The sequence below is a fragment of the Monodelphis domestica genome, chromosome 4, assembly GCF_027887165.1.
Source record: "Monodelphis domestica isolate mMonDom1 chromosome 4, mMonDom1.pri, whole genome shotgun sequence".
Taxonomy (NCBI): Eukaryota; Metazoa; Chordata; class Mammalia; order Didelphimorphia; family Didelphidae; genus Monodelphis; species Monodelphis domestica.
This window is the reverse complement of record NC_077230.1, coordinates 239,385,241-239,403,697: the sequence shown is the minus strand read 5'-3', so window position 1 is coordinate 239,403,697 and position 18,457 is coordinate 239,385,241. Positions and strand designations below refer to the sequence as shown.

At 41.7% G+C, this 18,457-nt stretch overlaps 1 protein-coding gene across 2 annotated transcripts in view; it reads right to left on the bottom strand.

Moving 5' to 3' along the window:
• Positions 1–14,507, bottom strand: part of DRD2 (dopamine receptor D2) — a 104,443-nt gene extending 89,936 nt beyond the window's left edge. For both annotated transcript variants that reach the window (XM_016433856.2, XM_016433855.2), the window contains exon 1: positions 14,018–14,507. The gene's annotated coding sequence lies outside the window, so the exon portion shown is untranslated. The remainder of the gene's footprint in view (positions 1–14,017) is intronic.
• Positions 14,508–18,457: the final 3,950 nt, after the last annotated feature.

The following is an 18,457-nucleotide window of genomic DNA, read 5'->3' as shown; positions in this document are numbered from 1 at the left end:
ATATTTAAAATCCTTCCTATTCTGGCTCCCACTTATCTTTCCAGTTTTATTTCATATTACTGGAATTTCATTCACTCTCTATTCCAGTCAGAGTGACCTGACAATTATTCCCATATATGACGTGGCATGTTTCATCTCTAGTCCTTTGCTGAAGTAGTCCCCCATGGCTAAAAAGCAGCCTCTTCTCATGTCTATCTCATAGGAGCCTTAGCTACTGCCTTCAAAGCAGAGCTTAGAGGCTCCCTTATGTAAGGGTTTTCCTAATAGCCCTGGCACTCTTGAAATTACTTTGCATTTTCTTGCCTTTATATAAATTGCATTTTCCTCTTCCCAAAAGAATATAAGCTTATCCCCATTTCACAGCTGAGGAAACTGAGGCACACTTAGTTAAGTGACTTGCCTGGGATTATTGCACAATCAATAAGTGTCTGAAGCAGGATCTGAACTCAAAATTTCCGGACCCCAGGCCCAGAGCTCTACTCATTGTGACAAAGACCATTTCACTTTTGCCTTTATATCCCCAGCCCCAGGATAATGCCTTCCATAGAGTAAGTGCTGAATAAATGTTTCTTAAATTTAGTTTAATTCTGTAGTTTTCATTTACCTTAACTGTTATTAAAGGCCTTTAGATAAATCTATCTTCTGTTGAAAATAATTAAAAGGAAAGAAAGGCAGGTGGAGCGGAGGGCAGGGACGAGGAATGTGGGTAGAGTTGGGGGCTTGTCTTCCTATTAAGGCCAGGAGAATGTGAGGGACTTGGAGTACCTGGGAAACCTAAGAATAGATTGATAATAAGAATATTGTGATAGATGCAAAAGGGAGCATACCCCAAGGATTTTGGTGATGCTGGTCAATAATCATCATCATCATACTTAAACTGTATTACTTCATTCGATCATCATATTATCCCTGTGGAATAGATGCTATTATTGTCCCCATTTTACAGATAAGGAATTTTACCAAGGTTATATAACTAAGAATGTGTCTGAGGAAAGATTTGAACTTGTCTCCTTGCCTCCCATTCTAGCACTCTCGTCACTGTACTCTCTAGCTGTCTGGTCTGGTAGAAGTAAGTAAAGAGAGCAAGGGAGACTCAGATAGGATTGACTCTAACCCATTTCCTTCTTTGGTTTCCTCTGCTGACTGACTTGTACTCAGCAGTCGCTTTTTAAGATGAAGAGCATAAACTACTCATTGTTTTATCCTAACTCCCCACTCTTATAAAAATCCAAATCTCAAAATTCTATTTTCTCAGCTCCTCTTTGGGATAGCACATTGTAACATTTCTTGCTTAGAGTAGAAAAGATGTATCAACATAATCTAAATACCCACGGACCAATTCCACCAATAAAAAAGCAATTCATCCAATTCTCCTAGTTGTAAGGCTAGATGAGAATTGTTCCTCACTGCAAAAAATAACTCCCATAGTTAGTATTCATCTTATGGGGACACATTTTATTTTATTTTATTATTTTAAAAAACCTCTTACCTTCTGCCTTAGAATCAATACTATGTATTAGTTCGAAGGCAAAAGAATGGTAAGGGCTAGGCAATGGGGGTTAAGTGACTTGCCCAGGGTCACACAGCTAGGACGTGTCAGAGGCTATATTTGAACTCAGGACTGCCCATCTCTGGGCCTGGCTCTCTATATACTAAGCCACCTAGCTGTTGCCATGAGTACACATTTTAAAGTGACTCAGCTTAGACTGTATAATATTATAGATACCTATGAAGTCCCCCATTCTTTTACAAACCTCCATTCCTAGAAAAAAGGAATAAAGCTAAGTGCTTTGGGGGATGAAGGGAAGGCATTCTGTTCTCTCACAGCATCTAAATCCTCTCATTTCAACTTGGACTTCATATAAACTCTTAATTTTGTTGTTTTTATCCAGATGTTTCAGTTGTGTCTGATTCTTTGTGATCCCACTTGGGGTTTTCCAGGTCATTTCCTTCTCCAACTCATTTTACAGATTAGGAAACTGAGACCAACAGGGTTAAGTGACTTGCCCAGGGCCACCCAGATCATAAGTGTCTAAGACCAGATTTGGACTCAGGAAGATTCATCTGGCTCTCTATCCACTGTGCAATGTAGCTGCCCAAACTCTTTATACTCTTTGAAAATATCAAGAGATAGAATATCATGGTGGATAAAGCATTGAACTGAAAATAAATTATGGGTTCAAATCCCAACCCAGACACTTAACAGCATTGTCCCCTCTTTAAGTTACTTAAACTCTCTCAGTCTCAGTTTTCAGTAACTGGTATCATTCATATATCATGTGTCCCAAAAGTATTAGTGCATCTTAAAGCTTTAATAACTTAATAACAAGTCTTTTAACCTGTTGCTGTTTGTCCTGGTAACTCTACTACAGAAGAGCAAGGGCTAAGCAAATGGGTTTAAGTGACTTGTCCAGGGTTACAGAGCTAGGAAGTATCTGAGGTCAGATTTGAACTCAATTTCTTCTGATTCCAGTCCTGGCATTCCAGGCTTGATTCCACTGTGCCACCTACCTGTCCCAGGTTTTTGTAACTTAATACCACAAAAATCACACTAAGATTTTTGGGACATCCTTCAATGTGTACCTGTTCAAAACTTACTTTCATACACTGACCATAAGCAATGTACTTAACCTCCTTTACTTTCAATTTTCTCACCTATAAAATTATGATAAAATGATATATAAAATAACAAAATAAAAAGAGAATAATACTCTCTAAAAAGCCAGATTGTACTTTGTTTTCCTCCATGTGAAATAATTTCTATTCCCTCCCAGCCAAAAAAGAAAGAATAAAATCATTGGGAAATATCATCCCATCCCTTTCCTCAGCTCTGGGGAAGGCTGGACCTCATGCAACTCAGAAAGACTGTATCTCCTTGATTTCAAGGATTTCTATATTTGTAGTGCCCCATCCTTAAGGGAAGCAGAATGGATTAGGGTCATTAATTATCATTTCTCAAAGTATCCAAGGGTGGAATGGCTCTCAGCCATATCTAATCCACATCCCTGATCTCCAGTTCATAGCCCCAAATGGCTTGACTCATCAGAATCTTCAAAGCATATCCACCAGCATTTTGATCTTAGCTCCATTAGTCTCCTGATCTGGGGCCCAGTTGATTATGAACATATTTTTATATGGCTCCCTTGTTGTCTTCCCCTAAATACAATTACCCACATGCGTGTATGCCTAAAGTTTGATCCACTGTAGAAGACTGCCATGTTGGTCTTATAAAACTTCAACAGGGGGCAGCTGGGTGGCTCAGTGGATTGAGAGTCAGGACTAGAGATGGGAGGTCCTAGGTTCAAATCTGACCCCAGCCACTTCCGAGCTGTGTGACCCTGGGCAAGTCACTTAACCCCCATTGCCTAGCCCTTACCATTCTTCTGCCTTGGAGCCAATACACAGTATTGACTCCAAGATGGAAGGTAAGGGTTAAAAAAAAAAAAAACCTTCAACAAACAATGTAGAGGTAATGTGGCCAAATCTGGTGGAGGTTGGCCAGTTCCTCAGCAAGCAATTCGGGGGCTATTTAGTATCTGGGTGGGGTAGCCAGCTGTTGCAGAGGATAGAATGCTGGGCCTGAAGTCAGGAAGACCTGAGTTTGAATCCAGTCTCAGGCAATTACTAGCAAGTCATTTTGCCTTATTTGCCTCAGTTTCCTCATCTGCAAAATAATGAGGAGAAGGAAATGGCAAACCACTCCAGTATCTTTGCCAAGAAAACCATAAATGGGATCATGAAGAGTCAGACAACACTGAAAAGGAATGAACAACAATTAGCATCTGGTTGACCCTGTTGTGTGGGGCTTGATGTGAACTCCCTGGGATCAGGATGGGTACCCTTTGCAAGAATGCAGGACTCCATAGCTTAGCTTAGAAATAAAAAGAGAAATTTATTCATTTGGAATTCATGTTGAACTTGGCTGAGAGGGCAGTATTGATGGAAAGCTGCCTCCTCAAGGAGATCAATTCTGGGGTTTTAATACTCTTTACAGCAGGTGATATGTGATTTGAGGAGGGTGAAGGTATGAACTGAGTCAAAAGTGGGGGTCCTGGGGGACCCTCATAGTTTAGGGGACAAATAGATGTCTTAATGGTATCAAAGCATAGCCTTGAGTTGTATCTCTGTGTCCATCTCAAAACCTAGGAGAGAATCCAACAACAATTCTTTCAAGGGTCTTTCTCTTTTATGTCCAAGTTCTTATCAGGAGTTCTCTGATGTTTTAGGGTTAGTATTCACAAGAATGCAAGGAAGCAAAGGAATATTCCAGCTCACAGTTTAATCTGAAGCACTTCTATAACTTGGAGGTACAAGATAAACCTAGAATCCCACATCAATCTCATCTGATTACAGGAACACCAGCGAACTGCTTTCTCTATGCAATCTATGTCCTCCACTATGAATCTAAATTCAGCATTAAGAAGTGAAAGTCACTTTGTACTGTACACAGAGCTCTGAGAGGGACTTAGTCATAGGCTACAGGTCCATAGGACAATGACAATACGGACCACCCTGCTTTGCTCACTGCAGGAAAAGAAAAGAGGAAATATTGATGCTGTGAGAAATCATTCATTCATTTCTTCCTTTATTCAACAGATTTAATACCTTCTATTATCAAATAGCCACACTAGCAGGAGATGGAGGAAAGAGGTGGTAGCAATTTGTAGCTTCTGCACAGCTGGAAAGAGAAGAGGTCTCTTCATTTAGAATGATGACAGTTGAGATAGATCAGGACCAAAGATCATAAAATCATGAACTCCAAATCTCAGAATATCACAAAATTATAGAGCACCTTTTAAAGCTTAAATTAGATGGTTCAAGGAATGATAAGAGTATGTACTTTATATTGAACAGTAAATTCATTCTAACAAGGTGGTAGAGGCTAAAAGAATGAGTTCAAAAAGGTGATGGGTCAATCATAGGGAATAATGGTAAGTTATCTTTTCCATAGAATGTTATTAAGGAGAAAAGAGAAGTTTGGAAAATATCCCTAAAAACTCAAGGATGATATCATTTACCAAATTCTCTTATAACTTGAGGGATGGCACATGGAGCTGAATGGGCCTGACTTCAAATGGCATTTCTTATGTTCCATTTGTCACTAGATATTGCAGAATTGAATTATTTACAGGATTCAAGACAAAGTAAACATGGAAAACAAACCTTTATTGAGATAACCAGTAGTCTGTTGGCTTGGGAAATGGATTTCTAGTTACTTTCTAAGTCAGGTGCTTTTCTCTGTCACAACTACAAACTAACCAGCTATTCAAGAACTGAATAACAGAGGACATACTATTGTCAGAGAGGGAATGGTCAGAAGGCCTCAGAGAAACATTTCCCTTCCTTTCTTAAATGGCTTAACTGGCTGTAAGTGGAGTCCTTTCATTTAGGAAATGGTTTCCCAGAGGACGGATCATTCAGGAAACACTATTTCTTTTTTACTTCAGTGGAATATAGTTCCACTGAATTCAAAGTGACTTTCAAGAGGATGAGTGAATGGATAAAGAAATACCCATAAGTATGGTTTTAGTTATGAGGGGAAACAATAAAAAGCTGTCTTGAAATAACTGAAGGCCAAGGATGATATCATGAAAACAATCATCACTAATCAACCTCCCCTTGGAGTGTTTTATGATCAGACAGACTGAGAATCCTTTATTTCTTTTTTGTGCACTTTCCACTGTCTTGATCACTGTCTATTTTGTATGTCCTGGGGCAACCAACAGCCCTCCTCAGGTTATGTTTCCTTATTTGTAAAATGATGATGGGCTTGGGCTAGGTGATCTCTAAAGTACCTTACAGCTCTGCCTTTCCAGCTGTGTAAGAACTAATTATTGTACTATGATTATGCTAAAATTATAATTAATTACATGGTTACATTATATAATTAATAATAAAATTATAATTGACATAGATTTTGAGGGGTCAAACATATGGCTTCCTCTAAAGATAATTATTGGCAGGAAGGCAAATGGTAAAATGTTCTTCATTACCATTCACAGTGGATTCCAACAGGATGAGGAATAAGGCATTTCAACTCACTATAAGATGATCATCTTGCTGGAATCCATAGTGTTAACAAAGAAAAATTCATACATTTTCATCTCCACTGAGGTACAGTGGAAAGTGCTGGATTTGGAAATCAGAATGGCTAGGTTTGAATTGGCAGCTTTGTTGTTAACCTCTGTGATCATGGCCAAATCCCTTCTCTCTGAACCTGAACTTCTTCATTTAAAGGAGGAACTAAATAAGATGGTCTCTGAGATGCTTTTTTGAAGGGCCAAATGTTAGAACTGGAAGAGACCATGAAGAGTACCTAAGTAAGCCCCCTCCTTCTACCTGAAGAGAGAAGTAACTTGGCCAAGATCACATGGCTAGTTAGTAGCAGATCTAGAAATGGAACCCAAGGTGCCATTCTTGTCATGAATATTCTTAAACTATGAAACCATTAAACCAAACTAAACTCACCAAACTATGCTGCCTCTTTAATACTTCTGCTCCTGTGCTGTGCCAAAATCAATCCTCTTTCCTCACACACATATACTAAAAAGGTTAATCCTGGAGTTGTGGAAAGCTGCCTTCCTGTACTGGTCAAGAGTGATACTCTTGGAGAAAGCTGGGTAACTGGATCTCATCATCTAGACCTCACCAGTTCCTTTCACTCAATAGGATCTGAAAAAAAGTTATGAGAGCCAAGGTTTAATAGTCATGCAGATAAGAATTCAAATCAAAAGATGCAAGTTCAAATCTAAGCTCTGCTTCTAGCTCTGTGAATTTGGGCAAATCACTTTACCAGCCTTGGTTTGTTTATCTACAAAAAAATGAATGCATTTGGGATAATCTCCAATGTTCCTTCAAATTCTGAATCTTATAACTCTATGACAGTGTCATTAGCACCAATGAGTTTATAACGCCTTCCCCAGAAGTTAAAAACTATGAACTTTAGATTACTCTACCCTACTTATTCTAACAAAATCAGGAATGTCTACACCCATACTTAAAGATTAAGTATTTAGGAGGATGGCCTATTATAGACATGTGCTAGTAAATGACAAATCAGAAACAACTGACAGACCTCTGGGCTGTCCCAAGTCAAGCCTAAGATATCATTGGTACATGTGAGATACAGGAAAGTGATGTAAAACCGTCTATATATTTCATGTCACTGCCTATCTTGGGGCTCTTGGACAGCAGAGAGGTGGCTGGCGGCAGCTGGCTGAGTGTGTCGGCATCTTGGCATGGTGGCTGCTATTGTCCAGTTTTTAGCAGTGAGTTTTCCTTGATACCATACTGGAGGAAGCCTAGTAACCTAGTTTGGTGAGGCGTCTTCTCTGAGATCTCTCGGAGTTAAGGCTGATTCTTTCTCTTTTACCTTCCAAACACTATCCACCTAGAAGCCTCTAATTTTCTTCATAAACCTTGTGGCAGAGGATTTTGAACTCCCCCTGGCACAGGTCAGGTGGGATAAATCCTATACCCTCCCCTCTCTCTTCTCCTTGATTTCTTCCCTATATATTGATTAAACCACCATATATTTCTAAACTGACTTGAGTATTTTATTTGGGATATCCCCTGGCAACCAAAAATTAAATTTAGATTAGGTCACAACTCTAAATTATCCTTACAGAACTAAGAGAAAACATAACACAGGATAGAATTCTTTATCTCTTGTAAAGAAATCAGCAAGATTAGTAGAAATTTAATAAATTGCACTTGATTCATTGTTAGCTGGTTTCAGATTGATCCTATCTACCTTTTCTCTTCATCATGAATTAGGGAAGACTCCCTGTACTTTAAACAATTGGCCTCATATCTGAGAATCAGAGTAAATGCTTTGAAAATAAATTCTAGAATCTTGGGATTCCAAGGTTCTAAGAGGCATAAGAAAGTGATCTAATCCATCCTCTTGCCTTTCTTATATCAAATTAAAATTCTATGATCTCTTTAACTCATTGAATTAAATACCAATTTGTTTTTCCTCTTCTCACAGAATCCTCCCTTCTCTAATTGCTTAGATCAAGGATAGAGGAAGAAACAGCTATGATTAGGTAGGGTATCCTTTGTGTAGTATATAGTAGAATGTATATAATATATTAGTATAATAGAATGAATATAGGAGACAGATAAGTGGCTGGGCAGATAGTCAGGCCTAGAGACAGGAAGGGAGTCCTGGGCCAAATCTTATCTCAGTCATTTCCTAGCTATGTGACCCTGGGCAAGTCACTTAAACCCAATTGCCTAGCCCTGCCTGCTCTTTTGCCTTGGAACCAATACCAAGTATTGATTCTACATCAGAAGGGAAAAGTTAAAAAAGAAAAAAAAATAATACTGGATTTAGACCTGGGCTCTAGCAATTTCCTAACTCTATAACCATGGACAAGACACTTAATCTCTTTGAGACTCAGCTTCTTCATATTGAAAATAGAAATGATAATTTTATGCTCTACCTCACAAGATTATTTCAAGGAAAGTGCTTTGGAAACTTTAAAGCCTATAAATAAGATCCATTATTATAAGGGTCATCTAGTTTTTTCAAGATATGACCCACCATTTTTTCCCAGACCAAGGATTCCCAAGGAACTGGTAAGGCTGCTACCTAGGATAACAGGAAGGAAAGAGATGCAATTATATAGCGTGTAACAAAAATAATTTCATTTCTAATGCTTTTCCCCTGCTGGGCCACTTAGAGCACAAACAATAACAAACACTTGGCAATGGAAACAGCATAAGACACACACGATGGGGAGAAGTCCAATGACAGGCGAGCCTCACTGAGCCTGCAGCTTCCAGACATCTGCAGGGGAGCTGTCATTTGGGGCCATGGTTGGTATTTAATAATAAGTAATAACACACCAGGCATTGAACAGGACTCACAAGCAGATAAAGCTCCTGCTTATTGATAGGGCCCTTATGGGGAGGGGGGGCATGGTGCTCATGTACCGAGATCACTTCCCATCCCCTATCCAGGTTCTTACTGATGCTGTTTGGAAAGCTACATGGAGATCTAATTACCCTCCTCTCTCTTTTCTGTAGTAGGGACAAGGGAAATTCCCCATCTCCTTCTGGGAGAAGTCAAGCTCCCCCATAAGTACCTCCTTGTTACCAAAATATTGCTGAAGTTGTATGTTAAAGACTATTTACTCATTAATTTGCATCCTGTGCATATTTGATGATAAAATGTACTAAAAATTCACTCCTTTATTTTCCCTCTAACCTACCCCAGTCACTTCTTCCCTGAAGCTTTTCAGTGACCTCCCAGGCTTTTCCATGCTATCCTTTCCCAGTGAAGATATTAAAAAACTACAACCAAGTTTCTTTATAATACTGAGAAACCAGCTGTAACATTGCTCTTAGAGGATGAACTGCTTCCTGTCATGTTCTTTGTTTTCTGGCATGTTTCTGCAGAGTCAACATATGAAGTTAAGCAGAAAATACCTGTAGGCTTGGGCAGATGCCAGAAGAGTGGTCCCAGTCCAAAACTCACTATTTCTGGCTTCATCCTGAGCAGTATAGCCAGTGGAGGTTGGTAAAAGGGAACAGGTAGAGGATACATTCATTCTTTGATAGAGAGCAAGGGCTTTACGATCTCTCTGGGAGAAGAGAGATAAGTCTTCTTCATGGGTAAGAGATGAGAGGGTAGGGAGGGTGGTTCTTTAATTTCATCAGCCTTGATATAGACCTGCTTGTCAGAGAAAGGGGCTGGGACATAGTGAGAGAACCTGTTAAGAGTCCAGAAGAGTGTATCTCCCTTTCCTGAACCTAAATGGAGAAAAAAAAATAGTGGCTGAATCTTGTGGTTTAACTCCACCACCCACTCGTACTGACACAACAATCAAACTATTTTCCAAACCCGTGAATTTAGATAATATGAGTCTCTTGTTTAAGAAAAAAAGAAAAGAAAAGAAGAAAAGTCTTCAATTAAATTGAAGATGGGGGAAGGGAGCAAGCAGGAGTGTGCCAACTTTTGATTTCATCATTATTAAAATAATGTAAAAAGATAGAGATCATTAATATCAGTCTGCCATCTAGAAATAGGAAACAAGCTACTTCCATACACTTAGTGAGTCCATCTAGCATGTCAGAAAGCACCTTGGACCAGATCTACCAGTTTCCCTCCTAGGGCTAAGAGATATCCAAGATAAACTCAAAATCCCACTAAAGCAACCCCAAAATGACTACTGTAGCCCAGGTATGCAGGGGGTGCTGCACATTAGAATAGAATGGCCTGGCTGCCCATCCAGTCGGAGGCTTCTGCATATTTCCAGGACTAGGAGAGAGTTCTGTTACAAAGCCATGTTTATAGGTTAGCTAACAGGCCCTTTGGTCCCTGAATCCAGGTTCAAGAAACCTGGAGATCTCTATCAGAGGTGCTTTACACAGGCAAGGTACTGGAGTAGTGGACTAAGGAAGACTGTGCCATCTTCTGCCTAGGTGGGAGAATTTTAAGAGAAGAAGGTTTGTTCTAGAATAGGAAAGGAGTCTACCTAGAGTCAAAAGAATGGAATAAATTATCTCTGAGGGTACCTTGCAATTTAAGATGGCAATCTGAACTGCCACTTGAAAGAAATTCATCTGGTTAAGTATCAGACCTCAGTCCCTTGATCTAGACCCCAAAGGTTCCTTCTTACCTATTCTGTATGGATCTTGTATCTATTTATTTAGGTATCATCCCTCTCCCCATTAGAAAAATAGGGTATTGCCTTTCCCTTTCTTTGTATTCCCAGTACTTAGCACAGAGTCTGGCACATAGTAAACAATAAAAGCTTGTTGATTGATAGATCTGTAATATTACTTTGTCCACTAGAGGTTGCAGGGATACCTGACTTAACTGGGAGGCACGGTGTTTGAACCAGGCCAAAGGCCTCTCTCCAAGGGATGATCATACTCTCCCAAAAAGTGCATATCATACAGCAACAGCAGTACCCACATATTGGGGTCTCAGGATCTTCAGTAGCTAATTGGCTCTTCATTGGGAAATCTTGAGTCCATCACTTTCCTATCTTCCTTAGGGATAAAAGCACTTTTGCATACATATTAAGTAACCAAGATTGGGAAAACAGAGGGTTGAAAGGCCAGAAAAGTGTGACAAAAGACTGAATTAGAATATGAAAGTCCTAACCAACCTCTCTTTCCTTTACCTTCACCACCTACCCTCTACCCATTGCTGTGTGCAGTTTCCTATGCATAGATTCTACTTTTAAATGCAGATCAGATGGAACCACCTGACCCCTCCTCTCCCAATCCAATGGCTTCCCAGAAAAATGGTGATCAGAGAGCATCTCTGCTTGCATTCATTGGAACATATGGCCAGGTTTCTGTGCAGGATCATCACTCCTATTAATCTTAATATCCTAAAAGGCTAGAAAGAAAGTTTCTGTCAAATTCAAGTCCTGTCCTTGTCATGATCCATTAGTTTAGATTTATACTCTCTATACAGAAGTACTCAACCTTGCAGATAGGGATAGAAGACAGACTAACCCATGAGCATTGTTACCAGCCTTGTCAACCTCCTTGGAACCTCCCCAGATGATAGTGTAGGAAGAATTAAATCAATAAAGTAAAGGCAGTCACTGAAAGTCAGGTATGAGCTGTTCAGCATCTCTGGGGAACACAATACTCTGTAAATCTGAACTAATCACACCTCAGAATTTCAGGAAAGGTTTATCAGACCTTGAGGGAAAGAAAATTGGCACTAACTAAGAAGGGGAGGATGGTGAGAAGGAACCCAGAAGGAGAAATAAGCACTCTGGCTAGCAACTTGAAGTCATATGGGGACTTCTTAGAGATGAACACAGATATATTTGGGAAATAAGGCAAACCCCACAGTATGCTTGGGAGCAGTATTGGGGATATTATCCTTCCTCCCAGCAGATGCCCTATGGTGGTGGTCCTAACCCCAATTACCTTCCATCTGGCGAACTGGAAATGTTTGTTATTTATAGGGAGTCAAGTGTAGATTATGAAATATTTTCATTTTTCTTAGCCCAGGAAATTATAGGATAATCAGTTCACTAGACCCTTCTGCTTCATAAAAATCAGGAGAGTTTCATGTCTCTGTCTCCCCTTCTCCACAGCCTCTTCCTCAAGTGAAAAGGGAAGAGGAAGGAAGATCATAGCCTTCTCCAGGTAGTTAAGAATCACACATACTTAGCTCAAGGTCATTCACTCCAGAGTCTCTTACCAAGCAAAAACCTAAGTTCAGAGAAGGTACCAGGGTCCTGAAGGAACAGATGGAATGTTGGATACAAAGTAGATAAAAAAAAAACCAATAGGATAGAGAAGCAGAAAGCTGGTTGCATGTTGACCTTTTAATCTCCATTCACTTTAACTACCATATCACTCTCTCCCTTCCCTTGCCAAAATGGCAACAAAAGGTGCATGAAAGAGTCAAACTATGATTTTTTTTTCTTTTTTCATTTTACCCTAATGTTTCAGGATGAATTCAGTGGAAGCACAACTACTTCCATAGAGGTGGTCCATCAGTGTACTTTTTGAACCTTGAATAAGGCAGTTCAGAAAACCACTGTGGTTCCTCAGATTAGACATCTACTAATATCCCAGGATTTGGGTGATGTTCAAATTCCAAAAGAAGCCAAACCAGTTCACTACCTAGGGATCTGTAGAGGCATTAGGAGAAAGTCACTCAGCTCACCCCCACCTTCAGAAACCCCCCACCCCCCTCTAAAAGAAGCCATTAGGGACAGTGACTGGGTTAGAGTAGCTTTTCTGTAAACAACAGGAAACTTCTCCTATGGGCTTGCAGGGTACTGAATAAGTCTTATACACAAAGATCAGTGCTATGATGTGTAAATGTATGCACCCTTTCACATTCAGTCTGTTTTCCAACACAGATCTGTCTCAGAGCTGACAAAGTGTGAGATGCCTTCAATTTATCTAATCCTTTCCATTGCCCTTAGAAATGCTCCCAGACCTCCTCCATACAAACCCTGATAATCAGGGACTCTTTCCATTCTGGGACTGGAAACTCATCCTCTGCTTCCAACCTGACTCCAGGCTAAGTAACTGAAATTGCTGTCTCTTATTAAAAACAATGATAATAATAATAAAACTGAGGAAGATAGAAGAAATGAAAGAAGAAAGGACTTAGGGGTGACTGATTAAATTGGTGGTCTGGTGGATCTGGTGAGCAGAAAGAAAAACATAGATACAGAGGGGCACACAGTGACAGTGCAACATAGAAAGACAGAGACAAAAACAAAGCGACAGAAAGATTGGTGGAGAGAGAGAAGAGAGAGAGAAAGGGAGTGAGGAAGAGGCCTTGGTGAATGAATGTTGAGTTGCTAGGAGCAACCTATCTTAATGGTCACCCATACCACAACTCAAGCAACCCACAGTCAGGTCCCGAGCTGGGATCATCACTATCTGTCCAGTTAGCGCTTCTTTTCGGTTACTCTACCTGGCTCTCAGTGCCTCCACAGCCTATCCCAATCTCTGGCCACTTCCCCAAGGTGAGGAAACTGGGGTCAGGGGACCTGCTCATATAGAGAACGAAGAGAGCTAGGGTGAGTGTGGAACCTTCGTACCCAGCCCCCTTTCAGTGGTCACCAGATTCAGAACTTTACCCTTTGGGAAAATCTGTCCAAATCTCTCCCGGAGAGGGAGCAAGCAGTCTAAATGACTGTCAGTGAGTCTCCTGGTCCAGTACACTCCGTTCTGGCGGAGGCAATCCCTAACCAAAGCCTCTTCTGGTCTCAGGAGGATGCTCTCCTGGTGACGCGTCTCGGCTCCTGCCCCAGCCCAGAGCTGCGACTAGACACAAGGAGGGGAGCAATGGAAAGCGCTGAGCTGGGGGGGGCGGGGGGGAGGACGCCGGTCCCCAGGACCCCAGGCTGGAGCGGGCGCTCCCCAAAGTTCTGCCTTTAAAGTACGCCATTCCCTCAAAGAGAAAAACTCCAGCCCTCTCTCAAAGAAACCTGCCTCACAGTTCCCAACGTCCGAGGCTGGCACCGATGACCGCCTCCCTCCCGGAACCCAGACCTTAGAGCCCATTTCTAACCTTCAAGCCATAAGGCGCCCGAGGGCAGAAGCGGCGCCCGCTACGCGAGTCTCTAGGCTCCCCCCGCATCCACGCGTGGTGGCTTCTTTCAGCAGTCTCCAGGGGAAGCTCCTGCGGCCGTTTCTGCCGCTGTCCTGGGGCGTTTCTTAGTGGGCTCCAGGAGTTTTCAGCTGGTCGGGGACTAGTGGCGCTGAGGTCTGGAAGCCAGGCTGCTGTGATCCTCGGCTCTTGCACTCCGGCCACCTGCCCCAGCAGCACAGCTCGAGGTCCCAGGAGGCTGGCCAGACAGCCGACTCCGGTCCCCGCGCTCCGACCCCGAGGGGGAGGGGGGGACTGGGCCCAGGGATGGGGTGGGGTAGGGTGGGGTGGGGCGGGGAAAAGCAGAATATAGTGGGGCGGAGCGAAGCTGGACGAGTAGTTAGCGCGGGCGGACGCGGGGACAGCGCGGAGAGGCGGCGAGTTGAGCGCAGGAGGCGTCGGCTCCAGCACTGAGCTTGGACAGCTCCGAGGAGCGGGAAGGGCGGGGACGGGGCCAGGGGCGGGGCTGTCTCAGCCTGGAGCTGTCTCCAGTCCCCGGGCACCGCCCCTGTCCCTTATCCGTCCCCTTCTGGATCCCTCCACTGGTTCACAAAGACGCTCAGCTCCTCCTGCTATGTCCCTAGGGACCAGCGCACCTCCCAGCCTCCTCGAGTCTCTATGAACCTCTTAGGACCTACCCTGCGAAGAAGATGCAAAACCCTCGAGGGAAAGGCAGAGACAGCCGTCGGTGGAGCAGCTTGTGGATTGTGGAGAGTAGGGTAATATGTCTCCAAGTAGGAGCCAGTGCCCAAGCCCTAAACCCAGATAGAATTTGGGTCCCTTTTCACAATCTCTTTCACCCAACCTATCTCTGTGGTACCATATCCCCAGTCCCCCTTGACCACTCCGGCCAATTTCTACCAAATTCCGTGGTTTCCTTTCCCGGAGCCATTGATGGAGTGTGTTAGTAAAGTTCTTAAAATGAAGCTCATCAAAGGGGGAACAGTGGGAGGAGGAGGGGGAATCGGGGAGAGGTTGGGGGGCGGGTAGGAGGGATGTGGCATGGAAGAATAAAATACTAGGGCTTCTGAGGAGGGCATCAGAGACTCCCTCTCCCCAGTGGAAGTCAGACCTCTCGGCTTTATCTGTGACTGGGTCTCCCAGTTCAAGTAAGTTAGCCCTTCCTGCAGGAAAGGTCTGCACAGTGTTTGGAGGGAGGAGGGGGAAGAGGGGATGGAAACTGAAAATTTTGAAGTCTTGGCTCCAGGCTTGCCTTTATCATAAAATGGAACAGGTTGAGGTCGTGCTTCTCTTCCCCTCCAACCTTAACATCTGGAAGACCTAAGAACTACTGAGGCAAGGTTATCTCAGCTTGAACAAAGATTCCTCTTGTAAATAGGAATGTGGTCTCTATACTGTCCACTGCCCTATTCCTGTCTGAGAACTTGAAGAGAAGAGTTAGTGAGATCAGATCCAGGTAAAACTTGGAGCACTAGAGAGTTTGCCATGACAATGAGAGACTGTGAACATCATTCCCTCTTCCAGCAAATTTGTTATGGTTATAAAAAAGGATTAGGTCATTTTAGTGGTTTGGAGGTTGGCAAGGCCCTCTAAAGGTCATTCTATCCATCTGCTCATCAGTATTGCTTTTAAAGTCCCCACAGAGAAGTTATTTAAGGTTATCTGGAGCAAATATTTTATAGATTTTCTCCTTTTCTCCCCCTACCCCAAGTTTTCATTCCATAGTCTCATACCAGAGCCTGATCATTTGGGAAATTCTTTCTTATATCATCACTGAAGGAGATGGAATTACTAGTACTCTACCAACAAAGTGCTTTCACTCCATGAGGAAGAGGAATTCTGGTATTTATAAGAATAGGAGAGAATCTAACTTGTCTGAGACTCTTGGAGTGGGGATGGGGATGGGATAGTCTTCCAGGAAGGGAGGAAGATGATTTAACTGGATGACCTCTGTCAGCCCTGAAAACCTACAGGCACTGTGCTTTGAATGCTAGTTTAATGCCGCATGGCTGAGTGGGTTTCACAATGGCAGTGAGTGAGAAGGATGGATATTTTAGTTTTCACTTAGCAAATGCCTTGATCTTGAACAAGCTTCAAAGCAAACAGATGCTCTGAAAGATCAATGGTGGGAAACATCTGCAGTCATGAAGCAGGGAGGAAAAGCTGAAAATCCTTAACTTCTAGAGTTCTCAGAGCTTTTTGGAGGTCATTCATTCCTTTCCTCTGCCTCCAGGCAAGACTGTCCTCAACTGAATCGACTACTGGGGAGGGAGAGGGAAAGGGTTGTCTCTTCCAAATAGATAGTTTAGAGAAAAGGACATTGACTTGGAAAGCAGGAAGCCTGAATTTTAATTCTAATTGAGCTACTAAACAGCTTCCTGACAGTGAGCAATTCATTTCCCCTCTTGTTCTCCTGTAAAATGAGGGGACTGGGGACCAGGTCAGATGAATTCTGTAAGGTTGTACAATTCTGGCATTCTATAATTTTTAGAACTGCCTAAGGAAAATGTTACAGTTCAGTGTTTAATGATTTAACTATAGGGAAGTTCTTCCTGATACCTAATCTAAATCTTTGGTGTAATTCTAGTATTTCCCACTGAAAAAATTGGTAAGGATAGTGTTAGGGCAGAAAATTGAGGGAGGAATGGGCAGAAGAATGTGATTCACTTGAAAAAAGAAAATGAATAGAGCAGCCAAAGAGAGAAAAGACTAGATGAACCATTAACTCTTCTGGGTGTCCAAGATAAGTTCTAAGACCTATCCCTTTGGAGTATGTGAAATCCCAGTTAAGGAGGATGGGAATGTGAGACAATTTCTAACACATTGCCTTGCCCAGAAGAGATGCTAAATAAATGCTTATTAAATTAAATCAACATGAAGTGCCTTTCTACTCAGTCTCCAAGCCCTACTTCTATTGTATGCTCTGGGAGCAAATGCCCCTCTTTCCCTGTCCTAGTTCCCCCAAGGGGAGGAGTTATAGATGAAAAGCCTCACATTTTGTGTTGGGAATTGGATGCTATTATGAATATTATATCAGACTGAGCGGACATGCCTGAGAATCAGAAGACAATTCAGAAAAGCACAAATACTAGAACAATGAACAAGTGCAAACTTCTAGAATAAATTAAGTCTTTTCTCTGGCTTTTCTTGGGAGAGGATTAAGGTTATAAGCAAGAGATGAGCAATATCCCTTAGATAGTGAGTGGTCTTGGATCCATCTCTCTCTAGGCTAGGGCAAAATAATATGTATACTACTTATAGTATTTGGAGGGAATCCCTTATAAATCTTAAGTGCTGTGGAAATGTGAGCTCTTCATATTCATAGCATCATATGATTTATGGTAGAAAGGGGGTATTACTGCTATTATCATCTCTGTCTTATCTTTTTTTTTTAAACCCTTAACTTCTCTCTTAGAATCAGTACTGTATATTGGTTTCAAGGCAGAAGAGTAGTAAAGGCGAAGCAATGGGGATTACATGACTTTACATGACTTGCCCGGGATCATACAGGTAAGAAATATCTGAGGTCAAATTTGAACCCAGGACCTCCTGTCTCTGGGCCTGGCTCTCAAGCCAATGAGCTAGCCAACTGCCCCCTTGCCTTTTTTTTTTAACCTTTACTTTCTGCCTTATCAGTTCTAAAACAGAAGAGAGGCAAGGGCTAGGCAATCAAGATTAAGTGACTTGCCCAGGGTTACACAATTAGGGAGTATCTGAGGTCAGACTTGAAACCAGGACTTCCTGACTCTAGGCCTGGCATTCTATCCACTGTGCCACCTAGCTGTCCCTTTCTTAATTTTTTTGATCATGATCTTTTTCAGATAAAAATTATAAAAGGACAAGTGGTTACCCCAAAATAAGTTCCCTTTTGATGCTACATCTATGATCCTATAATTATTCTGTCCTAAACCAAGCTCTATGGGCTACTTCAAAGGTGGACAAAGTGAATAAATTCTGTATTTTAATCAGAATATTTGAATACAAGTTTATCTTTTTTAAGAGACAAACATCTATAAACATCTTGAGGTAAACTCCAATAGCAGACAGGATGTTGGGTTTGACACTTACCTCACTCTGTTACTAAATGATTTTTATTTCTTCCCCTATGTCTTTATATTTTGAAAGCTTTCTATTCTGTGTAATTTGGAAATTATGGGTACTTGGCCAGTCAGCATCTATTAAAACATTCTTCTTAAAATTTTATGGATATGTTGGGGGTGATTGTAGGTAACTGTTCTATCTATAATGATTCCAGCATAGATCCAGTACAATTCCAGTTTCAGTACAATTTATTTGACAGATTATCTAGAATATTTTGCAGTTTGTATTTGTATAACAGGAATTTATTATCAGTTTATAAAGGATGAAAAGTTTCTGATACATAATCCTAGCCACCTGATT